Genomic DNA, 16,314 nt, shown 5'->3' with positions numbered 1-16,314 from the left:
AAGTTTCTTCTAGCTCAATATCTATGATCCTTTGAATGTATCTTCTAGGGAGAGGTAGAGTGCCATAACAGACAGAGAGTTGACCTCATGATGAGAAAACCTGGAGTCAAATGTGGCCTCAAACCCAGGTTGATAATGTGACACTGGAAAAGTCCCTGAATTTCTCTATGCTTTAGACAGTTTTCAAAGGTTCTAAGTTGCTGATCGGCATAGGTAAAATTTTTCCTCACAAGGAATTCCCTGTGCTAATGAAATACTCTTCTTTCCCCCGATTTCTGATAGGACATTATAAGGGTGGATGAACATCCACATGAGAAATTACAGCCCCAAATTTTGAACCAATATTTGAGTGGGGAGGAACCCAAGCCACCAGAGACAAAGGCTTCATGAGGGGGGCTCTGGAAATTTACTAAAACAACTATCCTTTGGCATGTAGTCCCCTTTCACCATTTGATATATATTCCCAACCTGCCATTTTATTTGGTACTTGAAACTTTGCAAGCATTCCTCATCTATTATTATCCCTATTTATAGTTGAAGAAACTGAAAGTTGGGTGATGTAGCTATCCATGGTCATAGAGTTAGAGCCTAAAATGGGATTCCAGCCCAGGATTTTTAGATCCAAGTCTGCCATTTATTCCTCAACCCCACACTGTCTCCCATAATGCAGTATACAAACATTATCCATTTATTTCTCATATTACTTCAATCTATCAATCAATAAAGATTTTTAAAGTGCATACTATGTCATATGTTACTTCTATTGATGCTACAATTTTCATTTTCTACTATGACATTTCTCAATGAATTATCTTATATACTATGACAGTTGTTGCTATTTATCTTTGGTTAAAAGGGCACGGTGCTAGGGCATGAATTAGGAAGACCTGAGTTCAACTCCAGCCTCAGATATTTAATAGCTATGTGACCCTGAGTAAATCACTTAACTTTTTTTTGCCTCAGTTTCTTTATCTGTAAAATGAGCTGGAGAAGAAAATGGCAAACCATTCCAGTATATTTTCCAAGAAAACTCTAAAAAAGGTCACAAAATGTCAGCTGCAACTGAAAAAAAAATAACTGAACAATAACATTTTTGGTTGAACATTTGTCGTTGCTTTCTTGTTTTTCATTTACAAGGAAAGTCCTAAGAAGTTAATACCTATCAGATAATTTATAATTAGTAAAAAATCCTTGAATCCTGGGGCAGCATCATGCTATATAAATGCTAGATAATCATTCTTCCATTATAATACATGAGAAGAAGGATATAAATGGTGTTAATTCACTATAGTTTTCTGTTTTTGCTGTCCTGCCATTTGGATTTTTTTTTTTTTTTTTTGCTTTCTGTCCTTATTCTCCCCTCCCCTTCTGTATCTTTCATTTTTATTGTGTTCCATGTGATAGCTAAAGAGCAGCCTTAGAGTATGAAATCAGCTCAACACCATTTTCTTATTGCCCCTGAGAGTTAAGCACCTCACTTTTCGAAAACCCAGCCCATTTCACTCACAGCAGGCATGGCAGGTAAAAACATTTCACTGGGAAAATGCATGATTCCCATTCTTCAGCTATTTGGTCTAATGTCTAGCATTGGTAGCTGAGCAGGTAGAAGGAGATCAGGGATGGGGATTGAGGAAAGGAAAGAGTACTGTGTCCCTAATCCAGTAACCATTTACTAGAGACAAATGGCCATCAAGTCTTTATTATTTTGAGTTCTCCATTTTATGGATTATCCAAAAGGGATTTCATAAATTCTAGCTGGTATTCCATATCATGGAATAATAGATTTAGAGGCTAGAAAGAACCACAAAAGTTATATAATTTAGTTTTCTTATTTTATAGATTGAGAAATTGAAGTCCCCTTCCTTCTTTCCTTCTTCTCTATCTTCTCTCTGTTTAAAACAAACAAACAAAAAAGCCAACAAAAAGAAATTGAGGTTCCCTATCTCCCTCTCTTGCTTCATTTCTTCCTCTCTTCCTCCCTCTTTTTCTTTTTCTCTTTCTATCTTCTCTCTCTCTTTTTAAACAACAACAAAATAAATGGAGATTCAGGACAAAAAAGGACTAGGCTCTAGTCTTAGAGAAGTGTGATTTGAACTTAGGCCCTCTTCATCTAGATCTACTACCAACACTTTGTGGAGCTGCCTCCTATCATGGTGAATTTCCAACTATAAAGGGAAATATAAGATTTCAAGTTGAATAATTTGGGGATTAATCACAAATTTTGGATTACCTTTGTGTATTTGCTTCCTTCTCTTGGTACAGATACTTGAAAATCAGCCATATGCAAACCAATAAAGTTTTTTAAAGTTACCATTATTATATAATAAAAATAGGATATGTATACGGTCAAGTCAGTTATAAGGTATAACCTCCCAAGTAAGTATCACAAAGGGAACTATGATAATTACTTGATTATTTTGATTTTATCTGACCAGGAACCTGATGTTAAGTAATACATGACATGAGGAAACCACCATGTTGTGGGAAATAAAGAAGGGGATTTTACTTTTTGCTCTGACACATCTACCCAGTGGAAAGTTTCTGCCCCAATTTGGCTTTCTCTGTAACCTATTGGAGTGTCATTCCCTTTATCCCTTCAGGCTGTAAGGGGATATATAAGGGAAATGATTTTGATACCGAAATCATTCTTAGGGCTTCCTCCTAACAATGCTTATGATATTGAACAGGCTTTTTAATTGACCAAGCACCATTTTCATGAGATTCTCCTATACCGAGGGCACCAAGCTGCTGTAAGGAACTTTGATTCTATAGTACTATCAATATGGGTTTTTCCCCAATGGTGCAGATTACAAGTCATGCAGACCTCCTGGGACTAAGTGGGATTCTTTTCCATGTCCTCTGGCAAATTCTCTTCTGGGGAAGAAGGGACACGTAGCATCCAGGCGGTCTTCCTTTAGATCTCTTGGCATGACATGGGTACCGACTGAGCACACCGACTGTGGTCCATCTGGAAAGATTAATTAGTAGTATGCATTTTTAGAGAAGAAAATTAAGGCATTGAAAAGCTAGGAGATCAGCCTGAGCTAATAACAAAAATCCCACAGTAGACTAGTTTAAAAAGAACTAAAACCCTCTCCTGAGACATAATTTAAATCTGCCATCAGCTTGAGTACAGATGTGCTGGAAGAGAGATGACAAAAGCTTCCCAGATCATCTCAAGTTCAGGCCTCTGGGGGAATAACCCTCGGGTGTCATCTTACCTTAGAGCATAATCTTTCTGGTTGTTTATTTTATTATGTAGATAAATTAACCAGACTACCAGCATTGCTCATCTTATTGGATTGGGAGGGAGCAGGTGGACAGGGCAGTGAATTTCAGTAGGAAAAAAGGGTATGTTTACTCAAAAAGGAATGAAGCCCACTCACTGATGTCTCAGCTGCCATCATTTCCAGTATATGAACTCCCTGACTTATTCTTTCTCTGATATTCCAGAAAAATATGGCCTCTTCTGAGTAGAGATAGTCAATTTGACCCCACACTGCACTGATTTTATATTTACAAAAGGTTATGGAGGGAAGAATCCATTGCTCTAATTTATTTTCCAAGAAAGGAATACAAAGGAAACCTTTGAAAATGAACTTTTATTTTGTGTCATAAAAACAAATTTTATACTATTTTGTTTTTATTTTTACTTGTTCTCTTTTTATTTTTTCTATATGCATGTGTATATAGAGAACATCCCAAAAGTCTTTGTACTGTTTTAATCTTTAATAAAGCCATATATTTACATTGAGTGTCATATTTTTAAATCTTATTAAATGAATTATCCCTTTGGACCATAAGGAAAACATCATGTCAAAAATACCATCAGAGTGGTTTAGAGACCAATGAAGCAGAGACCAACGTTAAATTGATTAAACTCGCAACAAAAGGAGAGAGAACAGATTATTTGTCATCACATTCAGGTTGAACAGCAGTTCTGATAGCAAGAATAATAAAAGTAAATTAATCAACAGGCATTTATTAAGGGCTTACTATATGTCAGGTTCTATGCTAGGCTCTGGGGATATTGTGGGGAAAGGAAGACAAAAGACTCCATTGAAGAGATAATACATAAGATTGGCTTTATAAAAGGAATGGAATTTAAATAAAGGAAAAAAAAAGAGAAGGTTCTTCAAGCAAGAAAAAAGCAGAGAGGTCAGTTTGAATACAAAGCCTTCCATTTGATTTCTCCAGATCACCATTTTCTCATCATAAAATGAGGGGTTTGGATAAGATGGTCCTTAAAGTAGTTCTAGCTTTGCATCTATGATTATATAATCTCTATCCATAAATGGGGAGGTTGAGCTCTAAGGTCCCTTCCTGAACTGATGTGCCAGGAATGCAAATTCAATTCAAATCAATTTGATAAAGATTTTAAGTGCCTCCTATGTTTAAGGCACTTTGCTGGGGATAATAAAAATTATTCCACGCCTGCCCTTAAGGAGTTTACATTCCACTGGGGAAAGATACAGCATATACACAAGCAAATTCATACAAAATATCTTTCCCTAAGAAACAAGCCCACATGGGCAAATATCAGTATATCACAGGTAATTTGAAAAGGGAGCATTGGGGAAGGCTGAATTTCATCCTAAAGTAAGGTAAGGATTCTGGAAGGTGTTTTAAGAGAAACAAATGGTTGAATTTTAACTTTTATCTAAACAGAGTTTTTTTCATATGCCTCATTTTAATGAAGGAGGAAATGAGGAAATGGCTGAAAATTTAGCAAGTGGAAGAGAATCTTTCAAAAACAAAGTAAAGAATGTTGATTTTTGGCTTAGCAAGGGAAAGGGGAAATGAACCCAAGAGACTTCCTCCCTTCCTTCCTCCTTTCCTTCCTCCCTTCCTTCCTCCTTTCCTTCCTCTCTCCCTTCCTTCCTCCCTTCCTTCCTTCCTCTCTCCCTTCCTCCCTTCCTCCTTTCCTTCTTCTCTCCCTCCTTCTTTCTCTCCTTCCCTTCTTCTTTTCCTTCTTCCCTTCCTTCCTTCCTTCCTCCTTCCCTCCTTCCTTCCCTTCCACCTTCCCTCTTTCTCTTCCTTTCTTCCTTCATCTCTTCTTTTTTTCTCTTCCTCCTTTTCCTTCTCCCTCTCACATAGCAGCTCTGTGAACTAAGGCATGTCAGGTAACTTTTCGATGCCCTAAGGAACTCTCTAAGTCTAGAAATAACCAGGTTATTGAGGATAAAAGATTGCCCAGAAATTGGAAATAATGATGAACTTCTAATCGCAGGGCCTGAATTTGTATCTTCTGATGTTTATTACCTGAATGACCCTGGGCAACTAATCTAATTATTCTCTTCTTTGTTTGTAAAATAATGTCAGAGTAATTGGCCCCTTTGGTTTCTCACAGCTTTAAATCTATGATATGCATTACCAACAGAAGATTGTGTAGGGTTTCTTTTTATGGAATGAGGAAAGAAAAAAATTCCTACAATAATAGTATTTGCTAAATTAAGGAACTTATGTTTGTTTGCACATTCCCTTAGATATCTGTTATCTTTGATTTCAGATTTCGGTTTATTTCTGGACAGCCAGCTATTGGGACAAGGAATATTAGCTATTTATTTATGTCTCTTGCTATCCTGAGATTTAGTTCTCCAAATGTAAAGCCAAAAGGCATCTCCTTGACTTACATGGAGTGACTGAAGAAGGCCATGATAAAGGACTTGATAGAAGGCGAATTATCTGGCTGAAAGCTTTGGTCACCCCTGTTAAGAACTCATCTTATTTTAATCTTCATGGTACGTTCAAATTCATTTCACGTTTTTTCCCCTTCCCTTTCTGTAATGGCTTAGGGGGAGAGTTTAATTGGAAAATACCCAGTTCCTTTTCTCTCTCAGGAGTTTACACTTTAAAATAGTTGAAATTTAGTTATTAGTAAAGTGCAAATTGTCTTGAGAATGGTGAGAGAAGCAATGTGACAATTTCCCTTAAGGCTTGGATAGACCCATTAGGAGAAGTATTAATACTTAATAGCTCCTATTATTATGTTCTCATCATCAAAACTACATGGGGAAAAAAAGGTACTGTATTAGAATTCTTAAGTAATCAATGTTGACTTAAATAGTCCCTTAAATAGCCAACTGCCTGAAAAGACTTTGGTCCTTGGGCAAACTTCAAACAAGAATAGACAGAAACTTATTAAGATCTTATCAGGATTCTCCATCAAGCTTGTCAATCCAGAGATCTGACAACTGAGTTTGTGAGGAGTGATAACTGTGATAACACTTTGTCTTTTTGGGTACTGAATGTTCCAAGCTTCCCTTTATGAATTACAAATAGTTGCTTTCTTACAGACTACAAATATAAATGTTGACAGTATCATCGCCATTAAACTTTGCCATTTTTAGACACCATCCACTAGAATATATGTATTTACAGGTAACATAAAAGACATTCATAAGGAGAAAGCTACATGAATGAAGGCACATGTTTTCTTAAGAGTTTTCATTTTTGTTTCTTTCTTTTTTTTTTTTTTTTTTTTTTAAAAGAAAACCAAACATTTTCTCCCAGGAGTTTGAGTTCATGCTTGGCCTTTTTCCTGTTTATATTATGGTACAAATCAAATATATATACCATAAATCAAACTATAATATTTAGATATATGAGTTCTAGATTAATTTATAATTACAGATTTTTATTTACTATAAACAAATTCAATCCTTTCATCTACATTTTCAAATATGGCAAGAGAGGCATAAGATTGTCTATTATATTATAATCATTCATTAATATTTAAAATTGTAAATATATAAATAATAAATTTAATATAATAATTAAAGCAAGTGCTTGTTATTCTTTAATGCATATAAGGCTTATGGAAGATTCATAATCTATATTTATTTTAAGGGATTCCTGGAATAGAGAATACTTCTACAGATGCAAGTGCACTACTCCTTAATTCGTAGTCTTTGAACAGGAATTCTTAACCTTTTTTTCTATTCTGAAAGATGAAGAAACTGAAAACCATAGAAATGATTAAATAAATCGTCAGTGACTACAGAGGTAATAACAAAGCTATAATCTGAAACCAGTTCCTCTGGATTCAAAACCAGAATTCTTTCCACTATACCATAAAGCTTCTTTTATAGGATAAATTTATGTAATATAATAATAATCCAAAGAGATAGATTATTTATATAAAGCTAATCTATTCCAAAAATGTATTCTTGGAGAATGTTTAAAAGTTCATTCTCTTTATCTTTTTCTCTCTCCTTCCTTTCCTCCCCCTCCTCCCCCCCCCAACAAAATATGAAAAAATCTTCTGAGTCTGACACAATATCCTTCTTGGTGTTGAAATGAACAAGGTGGGCCCTTTTCCCTCTTGAAATTTCAGTGATAAATTCAAAGTGATTCCCTTCAAATAGTGATGTGTTGAAAAATAACCCTGGCTTACCCTGTTGTTTTTTATTCCTCATTCAAATCTTGTAAGGTGTAGGCAGAGATATGTTAATTTATTCCAAAGGAGTTTTAAGACAAGACAAATATTTGGACATGGATCAGTTCCTCCCCTTTCTTGGATTCATCCTGGTATGAGAGAGTATCAAATGTAGAAAATATAAAACCAATGGTTCCATTGACTTGGGTTTATGTAATAAAAAATCTGATGAGTTCCTAAATAGTTCACTCTTTCCATAGAAATTTATCTAAGAAACCACATTCTCATTTCTCTACTTGTTTGCTTTTTAACTGCATTAGTCCTTTAATTGCTTGGGTTATCACTTGCATTTTGGTTTAGGAGAAGATAATAAAGATAAGCCTTGGGGAGGGAAGAATTACAAATCCGTTTATGAGCACTCTATTGAAAGAACCCAACTGCTCCTCAATTTTCCCTAGTCTGTATCTTTAGTGAAATAACAATCTATATCCTAAGCATGGTACATGGCACCAAGTAGGTATTTAATAAATATATTTTATTGATTTTAATAATTATCATTACTCATGTTTTTATAATGCTTTAAGGTTAGAAGTATACCTGAGATGCATTATCTTTTCTAATCTCTGTGGTAATTCTATAGATAGGAAACTGAAGCTCTGAGGGATTAAAAAACTTGTTCAGGATGATATAATTAATTAATGAGAGTTTATTAATATTATGTGCTGGGCATTCAGTGCTGATGATTCAAAGAAATTATCTGAAATGGGATTCTAACCTAATTTCTTCTCACTCCAAGTCGTTACTCTATCTGTAAAGTCATACAATTTAAAATTATATCCTTCAATTGGATATTTATTTGAAGGCTTGCTTGATTGATTGAAAGATTAATTTCTATTAATTGCCATTATAAACATATAATTTCTATTTTGACAGTTTTTATCCATGGGACAATAAAATAATGGTTTGGATGTAATCTAAAGGGCTGGTAATCTGGTTGTATGGTGTTGACCAACTTCGGGACTCTCTTTTTGTATCTATGGCTTGTATAGTGAACACAGGCAACTTTGACTCTCTTACTGTCCTCAGGGTCCATGCTGGGTCCATTTAACAAAGTCTTTTGGTATTCTCCTGAATTTGGATGAGATCGAAGACAGATGTAATGTTAATGTTAAAATTCACTCTTTCATGAAGTTCCAGGCAAACACTATTTACTTATCTGAAGTAGGTCGGTCACAGTGCTGTACAGGTAAAGGAGATAGTGGATAGAGGACCGCCTTTGATCTCTTTGAAGTTTATTGCTGACACAAGCTTGCAGGGACCAGGGCTACCACTCAGGATGAAGGACTTAGTTACTCTCTGTGTTGATTCAGTTGCACATTTAGTTATTTCCTTTGGTCCAGTGATCTCACAAGGAGAGATGGCTTGTGGTTTTAGCCATAAATTGAAAGGGCAGGAACGTTCTGTACTTTTTGTCAAGAGAAGCCCTCCCTCAGAGTATCAGTTGATACTGCATCGTATTTGTGAGAAGCAGGGGAAGACAGATGGAGAGAGAAGAGATGAAATGGGACAGTGGGACCTTAGCTACACGATGGCAGAAAGAACAAGGAATTTAAGGTAGGAAAAACTGAGTTCAAAATCTGACTTCGTCACTTATGAACTGTCTTACTCACCTTAAATCTATTTCTTCATCTCTAGAATGGGAATGATAATACTTGTACAACCTATAGGTTATTGTAAAGAACGGAGATAACTATCTAACTGTCAGCTATTATTCCATCGGAGAGGTAGCAGTTTAATGGGTGGAATTTCTGGACCTAGATGCAGGAAGAACTAGGTTTAATTTATAATGACTCATACCTACTTACTGGTTTTGTGATCTTGGGCAAGGGACTTTGTCTCATTAATCTTCCATTTTCTCATTTCTAAAATGGGGCTGATAATAGTGGTAGTGACTAACTCTCATGTTTGTTGTAAGGTTCAGATTAACTACTAAGTATAAAGCACTTTTTGAACTCTTAAAGAGTAAGATAAACTATTATTCTTGAGCCATTTGTGGAAGAGAAGTTGTGATCCTTCAGTCATAGCATGTAGAACTGTTCAAAGTCTTAGCTCACAAAATATTAGAGTAAAAGATGTTTTAGAGACTTTCTGGTTAATTTTACAGAAAAGCATCAGAGGCTTATATGATCATTTTTGGAGAACTAAAAACAATTGTTAGAATCTATTCAATCCAACTCTCTGCTTTACAGGTAAGGAAACTGAGGCTTAAAGTGAGTGACTTTCCCAGAATCACAAAACAAATATCTGATGTGGGATTTATACTAAGGTCTTTAATTATGACTTAACCACCTCGGATGCCCAGATAGTAACTGGCAGAGATAAAACTTCAAGCAAAGGTCCTTCTATTCATAACCGAAGAATAATCCAAACATCAATTCTAGTGATCAATGTGTTTTGAACCCTCAGTGTCAATTGGAAAGACCCTCACCTTTTTCACTTATCAATTTGAAAGCATTAAATTATTCTCTTATTTTTGGAATGTAACTTTATAAAATAAATTGAGCACTAAACTCTTTATAAAATATAATTCACTATATAATATAATTATGTAATTTTAAATAAATTATTATAACTAAATTTATATAAATTATTTTAACATGTAATTTCACTATTACTAATGAGAAAGTGACTTTTCAAAGGAATGAAACAGGTGGATATAAGCAGTGTATACACAGTGATTAGATTTCTTGATTTATTTCTGGATTTATTCCTTTTGTCTTTGACTAAAATACCAGAAATAGGCCCAAAGGTCTTTTTAGAGTTTGGAAGTAATTACCTCTAGAAATACCAAATAATTATATCCAAAATCAGATCTAAGTTTTTAGCAAAGAAAGCATTTCAGTTCAACAAACAACTGTTAAAGACCTATTCTATACTCGGCATTATACTAGATAACTTCAGATAAAAAACAAAAACAGAAACAAACTAAAAGAGGTAATTCTACCTACAAGAAGTTTAAATAGAGAGCATTTTAGTCAACAATCAAACACTTAGTAAGTATCTATCTGTGGGTACTAGGGACTAAGCTAGAAACTGGGTATATCAAGACAAAAATAAAATGTTTCCTCTCCACAACTTTAAAATTCTATAATTATAAGAGAGGCTTCTTGAGCTTTGTAATCAAGAAAATTTGTTTATTCATTCAAGGAAGCAACCAGGATATAGAAAAGATCTTGAGTCTGTGATATGTGAGGATCAGCTAAAGCAGGAATTTTTAACATGTGTGTATGTGTATGTTTTAGAGCTCATTGACTATCTGATGAAACTTTTGAATCTCTCAGTCATGTTTTTAAAATTAAGTGAAATAAAAAAACTTACAATTAAAAAGGAAATAAATATTATTGAAATGTAGCTATCCAAATATATATTAAGGGGGAAAAAAAAGAGAGTTCTTGGACCCTAAACTAAGAACTTCTGAGCTAAAGAAAGTGGGGATTTTTAACTTGGAAAAAAGATGATATAACAACTCTCTCTCCAAGGACCTCAGAAAACCAGTCTATTGGAAGGACAGTGGTATTGAAGATAGAGTAGATTCATTCTTTTGTGCCCCCGAAGACAGAAGTAGCATCCATGAGTAGAAAGTGCAAAGTGGTGAATTTAGGCTTGAAAAGAACAAAATTCTAAAGTTGTAGCTTCCCAGAAGTTCAATGGGCTGACTAGGAAGGTCATGGGTTTCCCTTTGTTGGGGATCTGCAAGTAAAAACTAGATGAGCACATGAGCTCTATTCTCTCTCCTCTTCCCCTCTTTTCCTCTTCTTCTCTCCTCTCCTCTCCTGCTTCTTACTTTCTTTCTCCCCCTGTCTTCCCTTCTCTTCCCCTTCCATTCCTTCCCCTTCCCCTTCTCTTCCACTTTGCCTTCCTCTTCCCCTTCCCCTTCCTTTCCTTTCCCTTCTCTTTCTCTTCCCTTCCCTTCCTTTCTGTCTCTGTCTCTCTCTCTCTCTAAAAGAGAGAGAATAAGTTAGACTTGATTGTGTTCAATGTTTCTTCCAATCATAAGCTCACAGATTATGTCAGATATTTAGGCAAATCTGATGTAAAATAAATAAAATAATAAACAAATAAGAGGTATTTTGTACATCGTATTTTTATTTTTAAAAGCAAAGTTTAGTGATTAATTTAAAATAAGATTATGTTCACTTTTCAAAAGCAATTATCTTAGTGTATGTCCTAATGAGATGAGCTGCACACATTCAGATCACAAAGTCTGTGATCTGATGATTTGACAGGTATTTATGAAATGTCCTCTATGTACTAGGCCCTGAGGATAAAAAGGCAAAAATAAAATCATCTGCCTTCAAGAGCTTATATTCCATAGGGGAAGGAGGAGAGGAAGAGAGCGAAAACATGTACATGTTATTGTTGTCTGCTATTTCAATAGTGTCTGACTCTTCATGATCTTATTTTGGGGTTTTCTTGGCAAAGATACTAGAATGGTTTGCTATCCAGCTCATTTTACAGCTGAGGAAACTAAGGCTAACAGAGTTGAGTGACTTGGCCAGGGTCACACAGCTAGTAAGTGTCTGGACTAGTTTGAAACTTAGGTCTTCCTGACTCCCATGTAAGTCACTATAAGGAGAACCCTGATACTATAATAGTTTGTATACCTCCAAAATTCTCTCACTTTTCTCTCTAAGGCTCCTTGTAGTCTTGTGAGTATTATTAAACTTGCTGCTGTGGGTGGTGAATAATAAAAGGAAAAATTAATCCTTCCCAAGGGTTGGCTTAAGTGGTAATCAGTGAGAAACTCTATCATGATTTCGTCAAGAATTCTTTCTCTGTGCATGGATTTTTGTTTTTGTTTACTGGAGTGATGACCCTTGAGAATTGGCCTGTCTCCATCCATTTTTCTTTCTAGCATTAGAAATGACAGGTTATTCTAATGCCCAAATATTAATTTCTGTGGCCTATCCCTATATTTCATCTGCCAACTCGCTGTGCGTTTTCAGGATTTCCATTATTTTGTGCCGAACCACTGGCAAGCTAAATTTCTCTAACGGGCTTCGATTCATTGCATTAAATGCCTGTACAGCCCTGGAAGATTTATTGATTTTTTTTTCCTTAGCCAAGTGACAAATACTATTTTTGAGATTATAATAGAGATTGATTACGATTTTGTGGAACACAAAGAGAGCTGATCTTGCTAAGACAACCTTGGGGCATACAAAAAATGGGTGGAAGAAAAAAAAGAGGAAAATCATTGAGTTAATAAAGTAGCTAATGAATTCATTTCCTTCTGATGAAGTTGAGAAGTATTTTTCTGGTTGATGAAAGCTACTGTGTAGTCTTGGTTGTCATTTACAGAGAAAGTGAATTTAAATACTTGGAGAGGATATGTTGACTTTATGGAACTTAGTAAAAAAAGAAACTATCCAAATATCAAAACCCCAAATAAGAGATGTCATCTAAATATATACCAGGACATCTCAGAGCAGCATTTTTGGTAAAAACAAGTTTTTTTTTTTTTTTTCAATTAAATCAGGACAGAGGATCAGGATGATGATAGATTGAAATCAAATTCAAAATGTTAAGTAGTCTAGGGGGAGCCTTGTACTTTTGTACTTGTTGGATTAATTGATTCACATATAGGATAAAAATAAATGAAATTAGTTTCTTTGTCTTTCTGTTTTCATTCTTCCCTGACAGTTACTTTCATTAATAAGATTTATCATTATACCCAACATTAATGTGTTGTATATCATTTGCTTCACTTGCGAGTAGCTTTGAGCCTAGGGAAATGGAGAACTCTTTAGTGGGCTTTTAAGTATCTAAAGATTGAACGGGGAGGATGCTTGAGCCTAAGACCAAAAAAAAAAAGGAAGTTGAAATTTAAAAGATTTCAACAACTGTACTATGTAAAAAAGATAGTACAGGCAAGGTACTTGTTTTCTCTGAATTAAGCTCAGTTCAGCAAGCATTTATTAAACTCTTACTATGGACGAATATAGGACTCACCTGTGAATAGTTAAAACTTGGGGGGAGGAGAAAGGGGATTTCTATGAATTTAGATGGGGGGAAATGGACCTTTATTTCAATATAATGTCTCTTTTTAATCATATGCATTTTATTTCATCCATCTTTAAAAAAAAGTTATTCCAAAGTGCTATAGTGGATAGATTGCTTGGCCCTGGAATCAGAAAAAACCTTAGTTCAAATCCATCCTCAGACACTTTCTAGCTGTATGACCCTGAGCAAGTCACTTAGCCCTGTTTGCCTTAGTTTTCTCATTTATAAAATAAGCTGGAGAAGGAAATAGCCAAGTAATGCATTATCTTTGCCAAGAAAACCTCAAATAGCATCACCAAGAGTTGGATGTGATTAATATATCTCAGACATCTACAGGGATAGGGAGCAGACATGTAATTTCATGTATACTGGGAGCTCCCAGATAAGGAAACTCTCTCTACCAATGCAGATTGATACCTTCTCTGTAATTTATAGTCTCAGAGAATTCCCGAAATTGGGAGTGTCAAATTCACACAGAAACATACATAAGGCTCCTGCAGACTGCATATTGGCTTGACTTTAAAATGCATTATCATCTGTGGTGTATTATATCTTTATTTAGTTTGGCCAACAAAGGCAAGTACATTTTAATCAGATTCAGGCTGTACTTGGGAGTGTTTTGGTTCATGTGTTCGATACCTTTTGGCCTGGAGCATTGGATGGTTAAGTGACTTGTTTAGTGTTACATAGACATTGTGTGTCCAAGATAAAACTTGAACATACATCAACTTTGCTTCAAGTTTTGCCTTGAAGGGAGAGAAAGGGAAAAAGGAAAGAGGAAGAGGAAAAGGGAGGAAGGAGGAGAAATTATGCTATTATATTATTTTCTTCCATAAATAGCTCTTTCTTTGGGTGTGTAAGTGAAGTGTAGGAAAAGAGGTAGAGAAACAGAGTGGTAAATTGATAGAAAGACAAGTAGAAATTAAAAAAAAAATAAGACAAAAGGAGAAAGAGAAAGAGGTAGGAGAAAGACAAAAGACAGAGAGATAGAGATAGAGAATAAGTCGATAGATAAATGAATCCAATAAATTTTTCCAGATCTATCATCTATCGTGATAGATGATAGATCTGGAAAAATTCATTTAATCTTGATATTCTTCATTAAGTATATCATTTAAGTATATCTTAGGGATACAAAATGCTATGTCAGAGAAGAAGGATGAGGTTCTAGAAAGAACAGAATTATTGCTTAGAACCTATTTGTTTTCACAAATGGGTGAAGTGTCTCTGCCTCTTAGGATTAAGAGTGTATAAATTATAATATATATGTATATAATGTAAATTTATATATAATTTATGTAATAGAAATTATTATATTTAATAACATGTTTACATAATTATATATTTGTATGATACATATTTAATAATAATTTAGTTAATTATATATATATATATATATATATATATATATATATATATATAAAACAGCCCTGATAAGAATAAGAACAATTTATACATGTGTATATATGTGTATATTCTAAAGTGAATAGGCTGATTTCCAAATGTTTCTTCTGATCTCACCACAATCCCCCAGCCTCCTTATTGGTATTTTTCAGATGGGCTTAGGTAAGTTAAGTGATGTTACTGAGATTTTATAAGTTGTAAGCTTTAGAAAAGGAATCTGAACACAGGTCCCATGGCTCTAGAATCAATGTGCTTTCCAACACCACAAACCTTAAAGTGCTATTTTTAATGTTCTGTCGTCATCGAGCTTGGACTTCGTATATTTTTTCAAATGCTCACTTTCTTTGCATTCACTGAACCCCAGTGTTGTAAAATTCTTGTTTTCTAGTTGTTTCTATTGCGTTCTACTCTTTGTGACCCATTTGAGATTTTCTTGGCAATTGTTGAAGTGGTTTGCCATTTCTTTCTCCAGTTCATTTTATAGATGAGGAAATTGAGGCAAACAGGATGAACTGACTTGGTCAGGGTTACACTAAGTTTCTGAAGTTTGAACTCAAGGCTCCCTTACTCCAGGTGGAGTGCTCTATATATCACACCATTTGCTTGCTCCATATGATTCTAGGCAAGTCATTTGATCTCTCAGTGCTCTAGGAAATTCCTAACTGCAGAAGGTATTGGGCTGAACTGACAAAGAAAAGTTCCTCATCTGGCAATTCCCTATATTAAAGCAATCACAGGTCCCATTCTCCCTTTGGTTTGGTTAAATGACAAGGCTGCTATGAATCAGATTTCAATAACTGATCTGCGATTGACCTGAGTAATTTTAAAGCTATTTTTAAACACTACAGAGTCTGAGACGTAATGAAAAGGAAAGTCACATTCTTTCCCCCCATTTTCAGATGCTGTATTACTTCATGAATCATTTAGCTTCATAGAAATTGTTTGATATGTTCAGAAAGTCCAAGATCTCCCTTTTTTTCTATTACAGGAATAAACGTTCATTAAAAATTTATTTGTTCAAATTATCCATTCCTGTAGAACTCTGGAAGGTTGTATTTTTATGTTTATATTTTATAATATAAAACTAACAGTCCTTTCTCTTTTTTATCATGACTTTTAAAAATAATTTGATATCTTCCTTGGAATCAATTAATCAATAATTATTTATTAAGTATCTGTTAAGTACCTGGTGCCGTGCTAAACACTGGGAAAGTAGAGGTAAAAATAAAATGGTTGCTGCCTTTAAGGACGTTAAGTACAATGTGGTTCTGAGAAGTCCCATTTTCTGCTACAACAAAGAGTGTAAGATTCAGAATGGTCAACATTTCATAATTCTTGGACTTAGTTCCTTTAGGAGCTATTGAGGTGCTTCAGGGGAGAAATTTTTAAATTTTCTTTATTGTAAATATTTAAAGCACTGTCCACTTGGTAGGACTTGCATACCTAAGGTATTATTTTAAGTGCTTTAT

General features: G+C 34.7%; 2 long non-coding RNA genes across 4 annotated transcripts in view; one reads left to right on the top strand and one right to left on the bottom strand.

The window, feature by feature from the left end:
• Window positions 1-16,314, top strand: part of LOC116419690 — a 121,950-nt gene that overhangs the window by 44,668 nt on the left and 60,968 nt on the right. The window lies entirely within an intron of this gene.
• The window catches only part of LOC116419689, a 78,115-nt gene continuing 63,474 nt past the window's right edge, over window positions 1,674-16,314 (bottom strand). The window contains exons 3-4 of one of the 2 annotated variants that reach the window (XR_004229970.1): window positions 2,825-2,968; window positions 1,674-1,889 (exon numbers count right to left, since the gene is read on the bottom strand). This is a non-coding gene — a long non-coding RNA (uncharacterized LOC116419689). Of the gene's footprint in view, window positions 1,890-2,031; window positions 2,969-16,314 lie in introns of those variants that run through there. The other variant, XR_004229969.1, reaches the window with a different exon arrangement.

The sequence above is a fragment of the Sarcophilus harrisii genome, chromosome 5 (assembly GCF_902635505.1).
Source record: "Sarcophilus harrisii chromosome 5, mSarHar1.11, whole genome shotgun sequence".
NCBI lineage: Eukaryota > Metazoa > Chordata > Mammalia > Dasyuromorphia > Dasyuridae > Sarcophilus > Sarcophilus harrisii.
The sequence above is the reverse complement of the archived record's forward strand: the minus strand, read 5'-3'. Positions and strand labels throughout refer to the sequence as shown.